This window comes from Lepidothrix coronata, unplaced genomic scaffold (assembly GCF_001604755.1).
Source record: "Lepidothrix coronata isolate B3197 unplaced genomic scaffold, Lepidothrix_coronata-1.0 Scaffold162, whole genome shotgun sequence".
Taxonomy (NCBI): domain Eukaryota; kingdom Metazoa; phylum Chordata; class Aves; order Passeriformes; family Pipridae; genus Lepidothrix; species Lepidothrix coronata.
The window spans coordinates 623,290-645,614 of NW_016690342.1; positions in this window are offsets into that span (position 1 = coordinate 623,290).

Genomic DNA, 22,325 nt, shown 5'->3' on the forward strand with positions numbered 1-22,325 from the left:
GAAAGAACCAGATGTCCCTTGAGATCCTCTTCTGGTGGAAATAGAAACATAAGGGAGAGGACCCTTTTCTGACTGTCATCAGCTGTAACAGAAGGAATATGTGTACTTGCTTCATATGGTATTATTGTGGTACACAGTACAGTGGCTAAAATAGGATGACAGATTACATGAGTATGCAGTTTCTCCTTCTTAAAGACTTTAGAATCTGAGACAATGAAAGCTGAGAGTACATGGAGGACCATAAAAGTTATAACTTGGTTGCTTCATATGCCTTTATGTGAAGACAGTGCAAAAAACTTAATGCAGTAATAGATACATGTATGGCGAGTAGAACGCAATTTTCACAGTTATTCCAAGCTGGAAGATAAAACTGTGTGTGAAAGTTTAACAAGAAGTATCATGGTCTGCAGCATCTCATGCAAATCATACATCTGGAGAAGTTTTTGCCATGTGGTAAGGTCCCATCAAAAATAACTTACCATGTCCTAGCAGCAAACCAAAACCACACCAAAAAAACCCCCAAAACCAAAACAGACCAACCAACTAAATCCCCCCCAAAACCACAAAAAAACCCCAAAACAAAACCAAAAAACTTAACTTATCTTTAACTTAACCAAAGATGAGATAACAAGCATTTTCAATCGCTCCCATCTGTGGTTGCAGAAAAAATGATGCAAACATTTCAAGAAGAAGAGTTGGATCTGATGATCCTTATGATTCTATGAAAAGTTTACAAACTAATGTGGAGGATAGAAAAGGAATTCATTCATTATAATTCTGAGGAAAAAGTAATGCATTGCTTTTACATCCTTCTTTTGATATCTGTAGAGCACAGTGTCATTTTCAGTCATTCCTAGAGTCTAACAGCTCAAATATCACAGGCAAACACAAATCCCCTCTGCTCACTATCCCCCATGTAACATTGCAAGTCCCTACTATAAAGCTGTATTTCAGTTATTTCCCTTTCCTGAACCTGTGGGATTTAATAGTGCTGGAAAATTGTTTAAATAACTGACTATTAAAAACACTTGGGATTTGTTTAGTTTTTTATTTTCCCTTTGCACTTTAGGTTTCTAAAGAGCAAGTGATTTACAGGTATTAATAAAATGGTACTCTATGTCCTCAGGCTAGCAAATAACACAAATTTCTCTACAATTCATGTGTAAAGCAGGAAAAAAATATACTTCTACCTGATGCAATCTATTAAATTAATCAGGTGCAGAATCCTTCATGCAGGTGACTGTCCCCTTCACTCCAGAGAATCTAAAAGTAAACATAAGAGGCATCTTAAATCCCTGGTATTTGCTAATGGAGTGTTGCTCTGTGATGTTTTACTGCAATAAGGCACATGCATTAGAGATCAATTACACATTGCCCCAAGTGGTATCCCCCATTTGCCTTGGTTTTCTTTCTTCTCTGTGTTCATAACACATTCCAACACTGTGTTAGTGAGCTGAGGACACGACCTAAAACCACTCCACCTAAACCTCACATTTCTGACTTTTTTCATAGATACAGGGTGCAGCACGACTGGCAGCTTCCCACACAGTTGCCCACTAATTAGCAAATAGGGCTTGGGAGTAGGGAGATTAGGAAATGGGTAGGGTCACAGGGAACTGTCCCCCCTTATCCCAGCTGGCAGATTGGCCTTGTGTGTCATGCTGACACAAAATATACCCAACACCACTGTAAATGGGGAGTTCTAGGCTCTCAAGAAGCAGCTCTGAGCTCCTCTGGGGCAGATCAAATTCCCGCTACCTGGTACTGTGTAACTTCAGTTACTTAAGTAAGTTAAATATCTGTGGATGGCATTCTAAATTTTTGCGTTCTGTCATACCTGTGTGTCTTTACATATATATATATATATATATATGTGCATGTATATATCTATATGCACAGTTGCTCAGCCCTTCTGTGTTTACTTATGTCACAGAGGAAATTACTGCTACAGAATTCTGTACTATAAACCAGTACAGAAACATTATAAATATGTGAATATACATCAGGGAAAAAATTAAGCTTGAAATATTCTCATTTGTATTTAAGGTTTAAGAATTAAAGCTGAGAAACTCATATTCTCCCCTGATATTTCAAAGCACCACATCTAGATTTACTGGAGCTTAGGCTTTTATTCGCATTGATTTTCAATCTCTATTAGTAACATACAGGCAAGCGGTGTTGTCACATTTCTCACAGTACTAAAAAATGAGTCATTTTATGTCAGTGGTTTTGTTCTAAACAAGCACCTGTTTCCAGACAAGAAACAAATCAGCTTACCTACACAATCTGGTGTGCCGAGCTCCTTCAATTAGACAGAGTTAAGTATGCATGGCCAAACCTCCAGACTTTTCCAAAAGCTCACATCATCCGCTCAGCTTCCTGTGAGTTGAAAGGCACTTTACAAAAGCACTTCCACCCCTTGGGACTGACATTGAATCAAAAGGCCAGAGAGTTGGCACACAGCTTGAAAGGTATTAGGCAGGATGCACTACAGAGCAGAAAGTCAAGGCAGAAAAAAATCTGCCTTCAGCCAAAGAAAAAACCTCCTAGAAACTCATTCTCTTCTGTACTCTTTAGGACACTCACTTTTTACCAGGTAAATCACTACACTACTCCAGAGCCCCTGAGATAGTAGCTTCACTCCTGGGGCTAATGGTTTATTACTGTGACTAGGGGGTCAGGCACTTTATCATCACTTTTGTATAGCTGTAACATGACATGTGGGTAGAGTAAAAAATGAGATTTCTTCTTCCTGCTTAGCGTATGTAAACACTAAGGTATTTTTACAAATATTTTTCTGATTTTTTTTTTTTAATTTTTCAAATTTCATTTCTAAGAGAATGCAAAAAAAAAGAAGGTTGTTTCCCTGCCCATGGTAGTGGGGTTGGAATTAGATTATTTTTGTGGTCCCTTCAAGCCATAACCATGCTGTTGGTTCTATGTCACGGTAGATTCTTTGGAGATGAGTTCTGAATAAGAAATGCTCTTTTGAAAGGAAGTCTCACTTGAAGGGGTGCTAGAGGGAATCATTCCAAGTCAGTAGAGATTTCTTAAGGCTCTCTTCTGCCGTCTTCATAATAGCTTTGCATGGCTGCCTCTTGTTATTGAAGCCAACTTCAAAGAATCACAGAATTGTAGAATTGTAGAGGTTGGGTGGGATCACAATGGGTCATCTGATCTGACTTTCCTACTTAAGCAGAGTCATCTTAGAACACATTGCACAGGATAGCATCCAGACTGCCCTTGAATATCTCCAGTGAGGAAAACTCCATAACCTCTCCGGACAATTTATTCCAGTGCATGGTCACCTATATAGGAAAAAAATTCTTTCTCATGTTCAGGTGGAACTTCCTGTGCATCAGTTTCTGCCTGTTGTCTCTTGTCCTATTGCTTGGCACCACTGAGAAGAGCCTGGCTCCATCCTTTTGACACCTTCCCTTCAGATATTTGTATACATACATTGGTAAGGTCCCCTCTTAGTGGTCTCAGAGGCTGAACCATGCTATTGAGTCCAAGTTGTCTAAAACTGCCTCTTTGCTGGCAAAAACTAGCATTGACCATCATTGTGGAAATATTTTAAACATGTTTTCCTGTCAGCTGAAGTGAGACTTTTGTACTTTGTGCTTCTTGTACTTACAGCAACTATCCTCTGTAACTAGTCAACACTGGGAAAGCAATTTTGACATCGTCATCCCGGTCACTCACCCAGTCTGATTTGCTCAGTAGTCCTTCTTGTGCCTTAGTTAATATTCATTAGCAGATAATTGGTTCCCTACCAAAGGTGTTTATGCTGTAATTAAAATCTTTCTGTCAATGAAAGTTTCATATCCTCTAATGAGTAGGTAGATATGTATGCTGTTATGCTCCCTGCATAAGTATAAGCATTCCTGTCCTGCCACAAAAAAGGCCAATTAGCTGTTGTTTTTTCTCTGCGTATGTGTCAGTTTTAGTAATGAAGTACTCTTCAGGAAATCCTTCATTTTCTTCATGATTTTATTTATTGAATGCATTTTGGGTATTGTTTGGCTGTAAAACTCAAACATTTATCCTGCTGTTGATGTGTGTTTCTTATTACATACTCTGATAGTTCCTATCATGGTAATGCCATGGATCATGACTGTGCAGTGTGTGCTGCCTTAGCAAGTGACCAGTGTTTTGTGTCACAGTACAACAGTGGGAAGGTATCTTAATCTTATCACTTAGCTTCTTCCTGGCTGATCTGCAGCAGGACTGTATAACCCAGGGATTTTTTGCATGTAAGACAAACGTGTTGTAACACATACCTGTTTTACGGCAACAACAGAACTGCAATATATCAGCATTTATCCCTCAGCACTCATTAATTTCATTTGCCTCCACTAAGCTCTGTGTGGGAAAGATGCAGAACTCCTTGTCAAAGCAGATGAAGGCTGTACTGCAAAGTGTCCTTCTAAGGCCCACAGGAACCTGGCCAACCGTACCAGTCCATTTTGCTGGGATACAAGTACTTGAGCACAGTCTAAGGACAGTACTTTTGCCTTTATTTGGACGATAGTAAATAGTACAGCTCAAATGATGGTTTTAGGTGGAGTTGGAGTAGAGGAGAGCTGCTTCTTGGGGAGTTCTTTATCATCTGTCTTGTGGTAGCCAAAAATATGCCATCTGTGATCTGGTCCTGATTAGCCACACTAGTAGTGCCCTCTCAAAAGAGCATCCAGTCTAAGTAGGAAAGGCAGCTTGGTATGGTGGATGGGGCACGGATCTTGGGCCTTCAATTCAGAGGCACTTATTCAATGCTGGGTGAAGAAGGGTGTTTGTATAGCCAGCCAATAATCTGGTAGGAGGTTTTACATGAGACTGACCCTAATTGATTTGCACAAAGGCTTTCTAAAAGAATCCTCCAAAGAAATTGGCCTAAGCAGTCCCATGACCATTCCCTTAAGTACACAATCACCTGGGCAATAAAGCCCTAATACTACAAAATAGGAGAGAACAAGCAGCACTGCAGACAATATTTTCTTCTCCCTTCACAAAAAGACTGTGACTAAAGCTGAGTAAATAATTTATGATTAATTTATAAATGTTGACTCTTTTTCATTACTGAAGTGTTCACCACATGAAGAAAATTTTCACTGAAGTACTCAAAATTACTCACTAAATAGTGTCTGTATATAATCCTTAGTCTCTAAACTATTCATAAACATTTTCTTGCAAATCAAAAATTTCAGAAAATAGACCAATTTTGACTGTACACCCCTCTCATATGGCATATTTCTGTATGTGTATAAAATCTGTGGGATACTGTGGATTTTTTAAGCATACCCTTTCTATGAGATATTCTGTCTCCCTCTTTGGCAAATGTTCTGGTGCATTCAGAATTCTGAAACAACAAATCTTATTGTAGATAAACTCATTTGCAAGTCAAAATAGTGAGACCACTGAGACCACTGGAAGTCCTACTTATTTTGAGTGTCTTCTCTGAGATGATTCCTAATTTCCAGTTGATTACCATCTGTACCTGCTAGCTATGATGGGTTTGGAGCTAGCTAGATCTTCTATTGTGGCTGGTAGTGAGGAGAATCCACTGATTTGTCCTCTGCCTTTATATAAATCAAAACTTCTTTAGACTTCTAAGAAACCTAAATACCTCTAAGTGCTACTTCATTGATTCCATATAATTTTCCTCCCTTCTCCTTGTTAATCCCCTTTCTCGCTGAGCTTCATGCATTTCTGGCTCTTTATATTGTGCCAATGCTCTGTCTTTTTGTGCTTGTGTTTTACAGTGGAGCAGATGACCTATATGCTTTACAAGCTGCCTACTTCATCTTCATTTAGCACACGGTCAAAGGTCTCTGCACCCTAATACCTACCTCAGCTGAGAGTTGAAACTGCAGGGGTACCTCACAGAAGGATGATGCCAAAAGCCTCCTATTGTAGGACTCACTTGGAATGGATGGAATTTCTGAGGCATTTGTCAACTGAACCACACCAGACATCTATCTTAGGCAAGATAAATCCGACCTTGATGACAGAAGGAAGAAGAAATGCCACCTCTCACCTGCCCCAGTGCCTGCATCTCTCTGGTTCTCTGACAGCTCTTGCAACTGAAATGGTCCCTCTGCTCTGCCCAGAAATTTCACTGCACATCAGGAATGCTGTTGCATATTAAGCTGTCTGTAAACACCAGAATAATTAATTTCTTCTAGTCATGGTTATTATCTTTAGCATTGCTCTTCTTTCCCCTGGGCTTTTTCACAGTATCACAGTAGAACAGTATGAGTAAGGTTGGAACTGACCACAGGGGGTCATCTGGTCCAGCCTCCCTGCTCGAGCAGGGTCATCCTAGGGCACATAGCACAGGATTACATCCAGACAGTTCTTGAATATCTCCAGTGAGTGAGACTCCACAACCTTTCTGGGCAATTTGTTCCAGTGCTCAGTCACCCACGCAGTAAAGTTCTTCCTCATATTCAGGTGGAACTTCTTGTGCACCGGTTTCTACCCATTACCTCTTGTCCTATTGCTTGGCACCATCGAGAAGAGCCTGGTTCCATCCTCTAGACATGGTCCCATCAGATACTTATATACATTGATAAGATCCCCTCTCAGTCTTCTCTGCTGCAGGCTAAACAGGTACTTTTTAATACATTTGGCTCGAAATGAACTGATCTGGCTAGCTATTAAAGGGTGTGGGTTCCCTCATGTCTTCAGAGAGAGACAAAGAAAGCAGTTAACTATGAGAAAGACAACTGTAGTTAAAGGTGGCTGTATTTCTGAGAGAGAAGAGAGCCATGCTTGTACAGTAACACTAGTCAGGCAGAGCAGAAAATTATGATTGCTTTTTGAATTCTAAGGGTTCTTGGTTTAGAAGGCAAAAGCATTCTGGCTCCTTCCCACAGCAGGGAACAGAAAATGTTTCCAAGTAAAATCTTGACTGTCCCTTTCACACCAGCACAGAACTCTGCAGATAAGATGCCCCTACTGACCTAATTATCTGTTTGTTTTGAACCACATCTGGCTTTCTGCAGCACAAAAAGCAAACAGCCAAAGGTGGATGTTCCCTCAGGAAAAGAAACAGGAGATCTCCTGGAAAGTCAAGACCAGACCTGTAGCATCCTTTAATCTTACAACTCACCTAATCATGTCTGTCCATGCTTTACAATACTCCTGCTTAGTGACTCTTCCCAAGTTTACACTGACTTAGTGAAAGTTCCTTTCATAGCCTCACTGGAGGTACTTCTGGATCTTTGCAGAATTTATAAACCTATTTTACTTTCATTGCTTTTCTCTGCTAATTTATGTTCTTTGCAAGTGTTCAAGCATTGGATTGGAAGTTTAAGCAGCTTAACTGTTAGGAATGATGCTCCATTTCTTCACAGAGAATTGTATCAAAGCTTGGCATAGCCAGTGAAAAATCTGCTTTTGGCTGAGGTTCTTAATAATGGAGTTTAGCCTTTTCCAGCGTGGTGTCGTGGTTGCCAGGGAATCATGTAAACTAATCATTTGGGTCACAAAGAGAGTAAGCTGATGGATAAAACTGTATCCATCTTACTCTGAAGCTATGACAAGCCACTGACCCTTATGAAGTTTAAAAATATCTTAGTAGAGCAGGTGGAAATTTGTGTGGTTTATTTGTTTGGGAATTTTGAGCAAAAAGAACCCTGTAGAAATGATATTTCTTTCAATTCCTTTTCCACAAAAGAACTAATGTTCCTTTGAATGGCACTGTTTTGCCACAGCATTCAAAATTAAATTATTTCACCAACCATCTCTTGCACCTTTTGAATGCTTTTGCTTAAAATACAAACAGGAATAGCTCATTTTATCTCAGCTCTTCATTCCTTTTTCTGGAGAAAGTCTAACAAACAAAAGACAGTAAACAAAAAAGTAGCAGGTCTTTCCCACCAAAACAAAGTGAGCCTTATTTAAAGAACCCTGTATAAATTAAAACAATCTGTGAAAAGCTTAGAGAATAGAAAGTCATCATTGAAATATTAATTTTCCCTATAAAACTTAATTGCCCTTTTTGACAATCCTTTTTTTTTGCAGTCAGTGAACACACATCAGTATCTTCCTTCTTTCTTTTAAGCTAAATAAAGAGAAAACGTTTTCAGAATTTACTTGGCTTAGAAATAGATTTTTCAAAAAGTTTACTGTCCTAAAGTTTTTTATGTGTACCTGTCAACAGAGGAAATTATTTGCAATTTGCATGGAGTTGTAGGCCTAAAGTTACTAAGTAGAAATACAAATGGTTTCTTTTAATATTTTTACATATATAAATATGTTCTGTTTATTTCATGGACAGCCTTGTTGGGTTTTTTTCTGTCCACCACGGAATCCAATCCCTAAATGTATGTTTTTGAGTAGCCCAGTGGTATCTCCCAGGGATATAAGCAACAAGGGAAGCTTTGGTGACTGCCTTAAGTGGTAAATTGTGTCTCCCTCCTGTGCAGATCAGCAAAACTGCAGCGAAGTGAATTTCTCTGTAATGTAAAGAAATAGTTTGCCATTTCTTCTTCTCTTTAAGAAGCAGAGGTACAATGCTAGTTCCATCTCTTACAGTCTGCAAACACTAAAAAATGGTTCACTGTATAAGGAGCTGAAACTACCAGTTCGTCTTCCAGCAATATTCTTTGTAAAGAAAGAGTTGATAAGGACCCTCAAGAAACTAGACAAGCTTGTCTTTTAAAAGACATCCAACTTTCTCTTCCAATTTTCAGGTCAAATATTTTCTACAGATGAATTTTTGTGTGGGTATCACAACTATTTATGAGGTATCATATTTGTGAAGTTCTCATGAAAAGGGCATTTCATTTATTGTGCTCCTTGATGAATGTTTAGGAAAAAAATAAAGGAGGTGGAAAGAGCCCTCCTCCTATACAGCAGGACACAATAAAAAAGTCCTTGACTTAGGAAAACGCGACTTAGCAAAAACCCAAAACATCACTGTTATCAACACCATTCTAATTCTGAATCCAAAACACAGCTCTGTAACAGCTACTGAGAAGAAATTAATTCTACCCTAGCTGAAACCAGGACAATATGGCAATGCTGAGTTAACAGTTGGACTCGATGACCTTGGAGGTCTTTTTCAACCTTAATGATTCTACGACTCTGCTATCCCTATTTGTGTGCTTTCATGGGTACAATCAGTTTGCAATAGCCCTGCCAGAAAGCCAATATGGCCCAAGTTCTGGCCCCATGTTAGCTCAGCAAGGGATGCAAAACTAATCCTCTATATCTCACTGCCTGGTTTCCTGGGATTGGGCTATTTGTCAGTGCTAATTACAAAGATGGCAATGCTAAAATCATTGGGAGATAAGAGAGGTAGATGGCATATTCATTTATTAAAAACCAACTGACTCTTATTTTCTGTAGCTCTTTGTGCCTTCATTAGGATTTACATTTTGAATTACACAGAGTCTAATAAGCCAGCATGGCACCTCATTATCAAGCATGTATCTTTAAATCTCCACCTGAAGGGACAGTTGAGGACTTTTTCTACTTCATATCCCTTGGTTTAAGAACTTGCTCGTTTGCTTCATCTCAGCTTACTTCAAAGTTTCCAGTTGTGTCAATGCAAACTTGGCAACTTTGCAATATGCAAACTCAAAACTTTCAGCTCATTCCATATATTATGCATGGAGAAAGACGTGGATTTACAAAGCTCTGGCTTACTCAACGGAAGGGTTTAATTAGCCATTAACCAAATATCTCCTTTTGATGCCTTGGGCCAGAAATGAGGGAAGGCAAACAAAGCTTTGTAGGCTTACAGCTTATTCTGGAAATCAGTGGAAACACATTTAGTTCTGTTCTTAGACAGATGCAAAAACATTAGTTATGACTCAGATATGAGATGTTGAGAGCAACAGGGGAGGGTAGGACTATACATGCTCTTTGTGAAGATCAGGTGCAGGGCAATAATTAAGGCATAATCAGAGTATCTTCCTGCTGCTTTCCAATCACCATTCAGCTAATAATGATTTTATAGATTAAATAGCAAGTTGCAGCTAAGTTAGGCAAGTGCAACATAAAAACAATACTAATGTTTAAAGACATTAGGTAAACAGTCAATGAAGCATAGCATCTCATTCATATTAATCTCCAGCAGAGACCTGGTTGTTCCAGTCACTGACTCAATCATTTACTTGCCTAAGTAGTTTACTTCCCTCTGTGCATTCTCCATTACATTCTTCCCTTCAGTATTCACCTCCTTCCTTTCAGGTGTTCCCAAGGTTAAACACCCAGCCCTCAGTCCCTGTTCTTCATGGTAATTTCTGGGGGGAAAGGGTTACAGAAAAAAAAAAGACCAGCAGCTAGAAAACTGCCAGAGAATATGTACATACACATATACACACACACACACATATACACACATTTATATTAAAAATTATTTGCAATTAGCCATTAACCTCCATTATCTCTGTGTGGCAGAGCTACACCCACTGGTAGAGTTTGGCAGCATAGTAAAATGCTCTGTGTTTAAAGACTGATAGCTATGTCTGCTGCAGAGCCCCACAGTAAACTGGGCTGCACTGCCAGGAAAGCAGCTGGAAAATACAGCATAGTCAAAGCTGGGCAGACATAGGTTGACAAAAAAAGACTAGTGCCCCCACCAATATCCAACTTGTCCTTGCACTGGCTATGTAGGACAATGGGGAGCAGCTCAGAGTGCAGGGCAAGTCTGCATTTGCACACCTCATATGCACAAGCCCCTTGATAAATGCTGCCCTAATCTAACAGAATGAAAATAGCAAGTACCAAGATTGGGTTGATGATTGGCATGTTTCTCACTTCTCTTGTCAATGTCTTTGCTTGTGTTCTTAGTGACCTGAGTAATGTAAATTTGGGCAGGATGTGTTCTTCTTCTCAGACAATAAGACTGAGAGAAACAACACAAGTCTTTTAAAAGGCTCTCAATCCTCTGAGTAACTAACAGAGACCAAACCATGGCTGTGGAGACTCAGTTCTGGTGCAGCACCTGTTAAGGAGCACATCACAATCAGTCAGTCTGTGCTGCCAACAAGGCTCTGTAATTACAACTTCACACTCTCACAGAGCAGTGGAAACATAAGAGTAATTAACTAGTCATAGCTGTGAACCCCTTGCCTTTGCTGGTTTAGATACTTTGTTTATGTCTTTGAACTCTTGGCCGTATGAGGATTTTAATTAAGTCAGAGGGTTAGGAAGATTGATAATACTGGGAATAGATGTTATTGAAATGTGATTGATTTGAGAAGAATCAGGAATTATAAGAAAAAATTCTCTCCTTTTGCCATCCACCTTTTCAATATCAACCTTCTTGTATGTGAATTGTACCAGTGAGGATTTATTATAATTATTTCTTTTGCCAAGAGCAAAGAAATTACACATAAGCAGAAGAAAGAATGGCATTAAATTAGCAAAGATAAAATATTAATTATGTGAAAATGCAAAACAGGGAGAGAAATCAATTGTGAGGAAACAGCATAAGAAAAGAACCTCTTAGCCTCATCAGATGCTTTGTGGGACAAAGCCTTCAATCAGAAATGTGCTGATACTAAATTATCCCTGGATCTGATCTAGCTCTAATAATTGAAAACTCCCACTACTGGAACAGAACCAGCTTGTTGAATGAACACTAATTTCTCAGACTGGATATTAAGTAGACAAAGCTGTTGCATGTATCTAATCAGATTTGTATTTTTATTCTGTGACACACTACATCCTACGCTGTGCTGTGATTTAAAATTATCACAGCCTGCCTTGTGACACGTGTCAATGAGAGGTACATTTCCTTTAGCACTGAAGCATTCTCTTCTGTCTTCACAGCTGTGATTATAAGTTCTGAAAGCAGATTTTCAGAAAGATATGTTAGAAAAGGTGTCCAGATGAAGTCATTTGGTTTTTTAATACCTTTTTAACACCTCTAGCCTCTAGATGTTGTAGTTCTATGTCTGTCAGATAGCTCAGCGTGATTTTACAAGTAAAGCTTGCCTGTGAAGAGGAACATTCTTTACTCTTTCTCTCCTCCTGTTATTTGTGTGTGTGGTTCCTCCCATCTTTGAAAAAAACCCAATTGTATTCTAATAACTTCGGTCCCAAGACATCTGACTTGTCTTTTTCTCCTTTTTTCCCCAAAAAGGAGAAATCTACTCAATTTGAAAGATAAACTGTGAGTTTTGCTTTGAAACAATATATAGGAAAATGAGCAGAAATAAGGAGTACATGTAAAATTAAAATATTGCTCAGTTTAAAATACATTTAAAATTCTTTAAATATTTTACCTACAGTGACTCTAATAATATATTAAAAATTTGGTTAAAAGTTATTACTTATTGTTTATTCCTTTTGAACAATTACCAACAGATCTTGTTGGCCATTTGTGGTCTTTGAAAACTGTCCAGCATCGCCACTTAGAGTTGGATTTGTCCTTTGTGTCCTTATTCATCTGGGTTGCCTTGTTGGATTACAACTTGAGGAGTGTATATCCAATGATATTCTCTATTCAATCTACACTGGAAAGCAGTCAGGGAAATGTGGCATCAAGAATTACTGCAGCTGAGCAGAAGTTTAGTGCTGTATCTCAACATGAACGTGTCAAGACTCCTCCATCAGGAGAATTTCTTCAGTGTTGTTTTGCTGATTAGCTGGTCCTTTGAGGGAGTTTTATACTTGTTACTAATCCTGCTAACATGAGTAGTTAAAAATGGGACTTCATCTCACAGCATAGCAAGAAGCTCTCATGTGATCAACCTTTAGAAATAAAGTTATTGGCTTCTAAGAAATTTTACACAATACCTCGATGTACCAAAAAGAAGGAACCCCTCTCTCCATGAACAAAAAAGATCTTCTCTGCACATTGCACCATGGAAAAATCCATCCAGGGCCTGCCTAATGATGCACAAAAGGATAGAAATTTTTCTTGCTATATATGCTCATCTATCTATCTATCTATCTTGCTACAACAGCTATTTCTATTAACAGTTGTTGCTAGGCCTTTCTTACTGAGATCCAGGAGGAATCATCATCATCATTGTCATCATTATCATCATTGAATCATCACAGAGAGTGGTTTGTGTTGGAAGGGACCTTCAAAGATATCTAGTTCATACACCTGTGGCCATGGGCAAAGATGCTAGACTGGGTTTCTAAAAGCCCCATCCAACAAGGAGTGGGGCTTCCACAACTTTTCTGTTCCAGTATCTCACCACTCTCATAGCAAAGAATTTCTTCCTTATGTCTAATCTAAACCTACCCTCTTTCTGTTTAAAGCTGTTACATCTCATCCTATTGCTACAATCCCTGATAAAGAAGTCCTCCCCATCTTTCTTGTAGGCCCCTTTTAGATACTGAAAGGCTGCTATAAGGCTCCACAGAGCCTTTCATTCTTCAGGCTAAATAATCCAACTCTCAGTTTGTCCTCTGAGGGAGAGAATCACCTCTCTCAATCTGATGGCCACAGGAAGGAACTGGCTTTCAGGGCTCTGAGTGCACATTGTCAGCTCATCTTAATATTTTTTTTGTCCATCAATACCCCTAAGTCTTTCTCCACGGGGCTGCTCTCAATCACCCTTCACTAAGTCTGTTTGGGATGCCACTGTTTTTGTCTCTCTCACCATCACCCACACCAGCACAATACTCCTGCTTCCAGCAGAACCAAAATAAAATTTAATTGTAAAATTTACTTTTAAAGTTAAATGTTATTTGCTACTAAACTTTTATTCCAACTTTGATAAGCACAGTTTTCATTATATACTCAAAGGAACAATTTATGACTACAAAGACAGCTTTCTGAACCGGTACTTTTTTACCTGCTCTGCAAAAGAAGGTAGTCTAAAATAAATAAGGGGCATAAAAATGATAAAAGCCACTAGCTTTTCTGCTTAAGAAGCATGACCCTGTGGATGGCAAAAGGAAAGTTCAGAGAAAAGAGGATTGTCAGCATCTTCTTGGCACATGGCTGTTGTGAAGAAGACTTTAACTGTAGTGTGTTTCTGGTGTGGTTGACAGGTGCAAGAAGCCCTGTCCACTTGACGTTCTCCCAGCCCATGCATGGAGACCTCTCTGGGCCTGATTAGTGCTAAACCAAGGTACCAAATGCAAAATGTATTTCCAATACCACCTGCCACCTGCACCTGGAGGACTACAGTTTGCACAGAGACTAAGTCCGGTCTTAATAACACACTTAAAATTCCCCGCAGGTTGTAAAGTGGTTGTGCCTGAACGTCAGTTGCTCACGCAACTGGAAACCTTTTCTCACTGAAGGGTGATGCACAAATAAGGCAGCGCACAAAAGGCAGAATATGCATATTTCAAGTGCTGACACTGTAGAGGAAAACACAGCAATGACAGTTATGAACCTGTCCCTAAAATCTAGGTTCAAATTATGCCTTTGTTGTATTCTTGAGTGTAATGACAATTGTGCTAATGAGGGTCAGCACTTGTGAAGTTATATAACAAACATTATGCCATGCCCTACATCAGTTGTAGGATCTTAGGAAAGAATAGCCTCGGACACCTTAGCTCCGGGCTACTGAGTACCCCAGTAAGGGCTCAGCTTGTAGCAAAAGCCACAGGGTTGTTTATATTGGGATACTGAGGTTTGAATTGAACTGAGATGGAGGAACAGCAGCAGGGTATCACACAAAATTGAGCTGTTACATTTCATCATTTTCCCTTTTCTGCTCAATAGACCAAATCTGCTCCATTTGTATTTCTGCTAAAGCCTCATTGCTGGATGAAATGCAGATAATTACCTCTGCTATGAAAGTAACTTGGCCATTTCATTCCATACCTTGGGGGACATGTTGAGGAAAGGAATAGTGCTGCATAACAAGCTTCTCCTGTGGTGCCAGGGGAGAAGAAGTATTCAGAGCTTGAGATGGTACTGGATGGCTCAGGATGAGAACAGATGCATGCCTCCAGGGCTTGCCAAGCTGGAAACTATCCTCCTCCTTTATCATGGTTCAATCTCCCACATATGTAACACGCCAAGGCTGCTCAGTTTTATGTTTGCCAGTTGGGAGAGGTGAAGCCACAATTCTCTTTCAGTCTGTGAAGCCAGATAAAAGGTGTTTTACCTTGACTGACAGGATGCTAATAGTACTATCTCCCAGGACAACTGCCATTCCAATTTGGTCCATCAAAAATGCAGTTGCTCTTGTAATTCTGAGCAAATACCGTCTTGTTTACTGCCCTGTTAAGTGCAGAACTTCATGTCACCAGACAGTAGGAATCTTTGCTAACCCTGGCTCCCGTAGAGCTATCCAAAACGAAGGGCTAGTGAAATGGGTCCATCCAGGCTGCAAGTTTTGAGAGATGTTCAGCTTCTGATGTTATGGTGTGTCTTCACAAATGCGTGGTCACTGCTTCAGCTTTACCCTGACCTCCATTGAACCATCATGCTATTCTGCCTGCTCCATGAGGAAATTGCACAACGTTAACTTGTATGAAAGTGACCCAGGCAGATCTTATCCTGGTTAATTCAAGCTGAACTTGCTGGGATTTGTTAGGAAAGAGTTTGTTCCACGGCAATATATGGAAGGTACCCATGATATGGAGCGAAGTGGCAGCACCAGCTGAGCTGCAGCAGCCAATGTAGCAGAGTTACTGTCACACTCCTGGGCCTCTCTGTAATATGGGGGTGGTACCATCTGCAAGACAGAGCTTACAGCTGGGAATGTTGGGTGACATTCCTTGTGAATGAGCAGCTAAGCAGGAGACTAGATGGCTTGCTCCCTAGCAAGATCCACATGCTCCACAACCTGTAGCTCCAAGATGGCCCTTTCTGACTCTCTCATTCTAGAAATTTCCATGTTCTCAGAGTTTTCAGAGACAACCCCGCTGCAAGGTATCCCTGCCAACAAACCTCTGTTCCTCATTACAAAATGTCTCAGCAGAGTCACAAATGTTGACCTTCAGCTAAAAATAAGCAATTTTCAAATCAAAAAGTCATTGCAAGAAAATATTGTCTTCAAGCAATGTCTGTAAAGATTTTAAGAGAAAATATTTCAGTGATTTTTTTTCTCTCTGATAAGCTGGAATTTGAGCAAGTTAAGTTTAATAAAATTTTGAAAAATTCATACTCCTTCTCACTTTGACTTTTGTGAAGACAAGGTTCTTCGATTTACATGCAGCATTCATTGTCAGCATTCATTTTTCCTCCTAAAAATTTGAACTATTATTGCCCATCTATTTCTAGACACAATTTCTCTAACGTGACCTTTAATGTCATGAAACCCAGTTACAGGAAAATAGGGATTCAAATCTCTGCCCTACAGCAATAAAATGAAACCCAACTATCATTTTTTAACTGTTCATTTTTATGTTTCCAACAAACTATACTGTTCATATCTCAGGATCTGTTAGGTTGGAAGAAGACCAGAAGAATATGGGGTAAAATATTTCAGGAAAAAATGGTTCTTGACATTTTTTTAAATTTTGAATGAAGTACCAATATAGCTAATTGGGAATTATTTTTTATAAATTCAGAAAATATCAGATTTAGAGAAACAGGTAAACTTTAGTGTCCTTTCCTATGTAGACTGCTAGTCCTTCAGAGTGCCATGGGATGGTAATATGAATTAAGAACAATAATGTGTGATGAACTGAAAGGTTTGTTTTCTGTCAGGACACAGCCCCATATTTCTTTTTTCTTCTACTGCTAAAAATGAAGAATTTTTTTTTTTTGGTAGTTTCAGAAAATTGTTTCCAATGACAAAGGGGAAAGGAGACCAGACAGGAACTACAACATACCCATTGTAAAATTTTCAATATGAAAATACCAGAGATCTGTACATGGCGTTATCATTTGCAACCTGGCCAATATGGTAACACTGACATCAAGCAATTGACAGCCATGGTTTGGTTCCAAACCAGGGAAGCTTTTTACATGATCCACGATTATTATTCATGTCTCTGACCATGATAATTAGCTGAAACTAGATGATCTTTAAGGTCCCTTCCAACCCTAACCATTCCATGATTATATAAGATTGCACAGCTCAGTGGATTCTTTAGTAGTGGGGTAAGCATTGTGCTGCAGGCGTTTACCACTCCTAAAGGTGTTTAAACCCTCTTAAAGTGCTTGCTTTGAGAAAAGAAAACCATGAACCCCCCATCCACTCACCCCTGTTCCCCCCTCCAAAACTTGTCAGAAGGGTAAATTCAAGTGACCTGCATCTAAAAGCTGACCTTGTTTACAGTCCCTGAGAGTAGGCTTTGTAGCCACAGACAGTGGAGTTGACAGTGGAGCCTTTGATCCCAAGGTAATCCACCTGGAATCCTCTCCAAGTTCAATTTAACTGAAGGAGGCCACCTCAGCAATGCTTGTCTCACTGGACAAGGAAGCCAAAGTAGACATCTCTGTAAATATTTTCTTGTGTGCCTCTGTTGTCATTCAGCCTGCTTAAAGCTTGCTTGGGCAACAGGTGACAAAGCTCCCCAAGAGATCTATGAAAACTAGACTAATTGTATATCGGGATGTAGATCGTTTGTTTCTTATCTGATACGCTCTAGAGTTTTTCCTTCAGAAAAGAATTTCCCAGTGAGGAGCTGAATACTGTAATCACTGTCATAATTCATGAAAATCACTTGCTTTGTAAATAACAAAAATGTTATCATAATTGTCAAAATGATGGCTCAGTAATCTAGGAATACTTGTTATCTTGCCGGCTGTAAGTTGTGGATCTAGTCCAAAACCCAGGAGTCTCAATGAGAGGCTTTTCATTGGCCTCAGCAAGTCTTGGATCAAGATTAAGGACGAAAACAGCCATTTCTGTAGGGCTGAGATGGTGTGCATGAATAAAGTACAAGTACTAAGATTAATGAAGTGGTTCCTGGATGTAACGTGAACCACAATAGCATCCAAAATGGTCCATCAACACAAGGCAAAGCTATTATTCCAGCTGTTAGTAACTGGGTTTCACAGACATCTCTACCATTCATTGGATGTGCATTCTGCTTTCTACCAGCATTTTAAAGTTCATTAAGTAGAATATTAAAATAATCATGATAAATGATAAGCCAGATTTCATTACATTCTGGATAATTTCAAAATAATATCTACCTAGTCCTTTAAAAAGCAAATTAGTTGAAGTGTAATGTGTCTTCACTGAATAGCCATGTCAGGAAAAAGCTAAAGAGGAAAGGTAGGAGGTAATTCACCTAGACAGTACAAAGGGATTTAGATTCACCCTTCTTGCTGTGCCCCATAATAAAAATGCCCTCCCCTCAAATATCAGATGAATGTATCATTTAAAAGTCTGAAATGACCACTTGTTTTTATACTGGGATTTGGTTTTATGACTGCATCTTAATCCAAGCCCTTTCTGCACTGCTGTTCTACTGATTTATGACTGAACTTCTATTTATTTAGTGTAAAGGCATCCTGTTAGGAAATGATTGTGTCCTACTTCTAAGGCAACTGCTGACAAACCACACCAAAACCTTTTTTTGTCATTACTCTCTAACACTTATTAGTGAAATTAAAATTCATGAGAAAAGATTTTGATAACTGCTGAAGCAGCGGCTCACGTTTCCAGATGGTCTGCACGAAAGCGACATTCTACCCCCCTTTCGATAATACGATGTGTTGGCAAGTGATTGTGGACGTTTGCTTATTTAATTAACAGAGGGTTGCACATCATTCAGCAATAAAGTCTGTGAGCTCAGCTCCACTGAAAGTCATATGTGCCTCGAGTAGGGATTATGGAGGATTTAGGCTCTACTGTCAAAACCTGCATTCTTCAAAACCGTATCAGCTGCCATCTCCCACAGCAAAATCCACAGTTTTCAACAAAGGGAGCAAGGAGACTTTCCTGGCGTCGTCAGTGGAGGAGGGAAAATAGTGGCAGACACTGCTACCTTTTAAAGCACAGCAGAGGATGGACCCCACTAAAAAGAAACAAGAAAAATGAAAAAAAAAACCAAAAAAAAAAACCCAACCAAAAACACCAGCTCAGCTGTTGGAACATGCATACTGCTGGGAAGAGTGATCTGCTACACAAGTTTTTGTGCTTTGATGAAGTCCAGTTGCCTAGCCACTCTCTTCCAGGACAGTTGTTTCCTCAGCCTCTTACAAAAACAGCTTTTTTGCCAGTATTTCCACAAACAATCAATGGAGTAGTTACAGGCAACTCAGAAGAAAGAAGAAAATGCAATAAATTCTTTTGCAATGGGAGCAATACCTAAGTTATGAGATAGTGAAGAAAAACTCAAATGCATGTGCAACTTCCACCATAGCTGTATCAACAGCATGTACTTCCACACCTATTTCTGTCTAATAGATATCTTCTGTTCTTTGTTCTTTTCTTGGCTCCCCTACTTCACTCACATTTACTGCAGAGTTTGCTTTTAGTGAGTTTTATGTGCTGGGATTTTCAAAGTGCCTTGAGGCTATTGACTTTCAATAGGATTTGGGTAGCTAATTGCCTTTTCCTTTGTACTTTACAAATTCCAGACATAGCTCTTCTGTGAGTTCATTTTAGTCTTTTATGACTGAATTTCCTGAAATGTTATATCCCTTTTGAAAGGAGAAAAAAAAAAAGGTGCCCCTTTTTAACGTAAACCAAAGGAAATAGTTGTCCTCTTTCTTTTAAAGGTCCAAAGCTCATGGTCTCTTATCTATTTAAGTTAAACTGTACAGACATCAAATGCATTAATTCAAGTCTTGTTGAGATCTTGATTACAGCCTGGCAGTTCATCTGGGTGATACAGGCTTTCTCTGTGGACCCTTGTCAGTGTGTGCCATGTAGTGGTGGTTTAGAGCCTGTTAAAGGGACAAAAATGCTGAAAACATAACAAATAGTCTTTGGGCTGCCCTTTCAGCCTATGAACTTCTGACTAGAAACTTTTATTTAATTCTTTCACACCCAACCTGCATAGCCTATTATTGTCTGTCAGATTTGACATTCAGTTTTGATCTAGTTGTCCAGAGTATCCCATCTTTTCTTTCACTATTGTGGTTAGCTATGTGTTAAAAGTTCCTTACTGCCAATCTCAGAAAGGAGAAAGCAAGAGATGGTCAGTGAAAAACAGAAGTAAACCATTCATCTGACACACTAGATAGCTCCATTAACTATAAAGGTAAAACAAACAGATATTTTGTAATGGTAGCAGAAGTCTTCCAAAGACACTCAGAAAACCAGAACGAGAAAGAATGCATGAAAGAAACAAACTGCAGCATAAGCTTTTATGAACTGCTACCTCAGCAGGAGTGAATTGGTCAGATGCACAACTGAGAGAACTACATGTAGAAAAGAAAATAGGAGAAACCAGAGCTGATAGGTAATGGATAAAATGCAGGAGAGGGGGTTTAGAGAAGCATTAGTCACTGGTTACAGCTTGTCCTTTTTTCTATTTCTCTGTCTTTACTGAGCGCATGGCCTGTGCTCTGGCTTCAGGCAACTCAGTGCCCTGCTCTCAGCAAGGGATGAGAATAACTCTACAGACCAGGTGTGCTGCAAGCTGTTTTGAAAGTAATTTACACACAAGGAGACTTCAGTGGAAATGGAAAAGAAGTAGGAATAGAAAAGTAAATAGAATATCCTGTAGCAGCCTTTTTTACCCTTGTGCTGCGTGACTGTCAGAAGAAACATTAGGAAAATGGCACATCTGTTAGAGACTAAGAATTATTTAAACTCCTCCAAAAAGGTGCTAAATGGAGTTAGGAGTTTATTAAGGTCACACACACATGAGCCTAATAGAAGAAGATATAGAGCCTCCAAGATGATTTTTGTAAGCATACCTTGTGTCAGTTATAAGTTTCCCATTGTTTTACCCTCAACATCATCTCCAGACACAGGATTATGCAGAAAAGCTGGTGTATCTTAACCTATGCATAGACAAAGGTGTTACCTATCCTATAACCCAGCCAGAGTGTTAATACCACTAAAAGATGGGTATGAGCTGCTTCTAAATAAGTAAACATTCATGCCAATACTGGCCCCATTTCCCTTCCAGGATTCCCTGAGAAATGTGTCTCAGCATTACTTAGAATAAAATTTGTAGTCATGGTTGCTGCTTCTCAGCTTCCCTAGGCACAAAATGTGATTCTTGCTGATTGAACTATCAAAGGAACTGTTTTAGAACCTCATGCTTTCAAACTACTCTGATCATGGTCAGGAAATCATCTTTATTCAGCAAAGCACAGTAGCCCTTTCTAACCATGTACTTATTTTTTGTGAAGGTTTAAGTGCATGTATTTCCAGCAGAACTCTACAATCTGAAGTCAGATTTTGTAGGCCAGTCCTGTGACTTAAATCAAGAGAATAAGTTCAATACTCTTACAGACTGAATTCCTCAGGGAAATAATAGCCCTTCTAGAAAAGAAAACAGGAAAAAAAAACCCTCCAAAAACCACCCCCTCAACATACCAGTTAAAATTCCACTTATCATCTAACCTTGACACAGTATTCCAAGTGGGGTCTCACAAAGGCAAAGTGGAGGGGGAGAATTACCTCTCTTGACCTACTGACCACACTTGCTGATGCAGCCTAGGATGCAATTGGCCCTCGGGCTCATGTCCAGCTTTTCATCCACTAGAACCCCTAAGTCCTTCTCCACAGGGCTGCTCTCAATGAGCTTGTCTCCCAGTCTGTACTCAAGTCTGGGAGTGCCCTGGCCCGGGTGCTGCACCTCGCTCTTGGACTTGTTGAACCTCATTAGGTCCTTCTGGGCCCACTTCAGTTTTGTCCATTGGGCCCCACAGACTTGTGGCTATTCAGTTTCATCAAGTCATCTCAAACCCGCTCTTCGCTTGCAGTGGGAGGGACTTCTCCCCCCTCAACAGCCTCCTAGAGGTTTAGGGACTTGAGAGATGTGGGAAGCCAGACTGCCAGTGAAGGCTGAGGTAAAGAATTCATTGAGTACCTCAGCCTTCTTCATATCTGCTGTCACAAGTTCTACCTTCTCATTTATCAGGGGCAGAGGGTGGTACACTCTCCTTAGCACAATGTGGAACATGGATAACTGCTAGGCTAACCCCATTCTTGAATCAGAGTCTGCTTAATACAGAGGGAGGGTTTCTGCTAAGCAAACTGCAGAGGAATTGATTGTAAAAAGATCAAAATCAGGTACATGAGGTATGGCAGATTTCACCTTGATATCATTCACATTGGGAAGAAATGGCATAAGATAAGAGAAGTAACAGTAAAATAGTTTTCTACAAGCAAATATCCCCATGTTATAAAGCTCACCTTGTTCAATTTGGCACAATTTAGTTACATTAGTAAGGAATTTCTGGTAAGTTGCTGTATAATTAGGCAAATTTGAGTAGTTAAGTTAGCAATTACCAGCACAACTGCATTCATAAGTTGCAAATTAATTGTTTGATTGAGTGCCATTGCTCTATATTTGTGAAACTA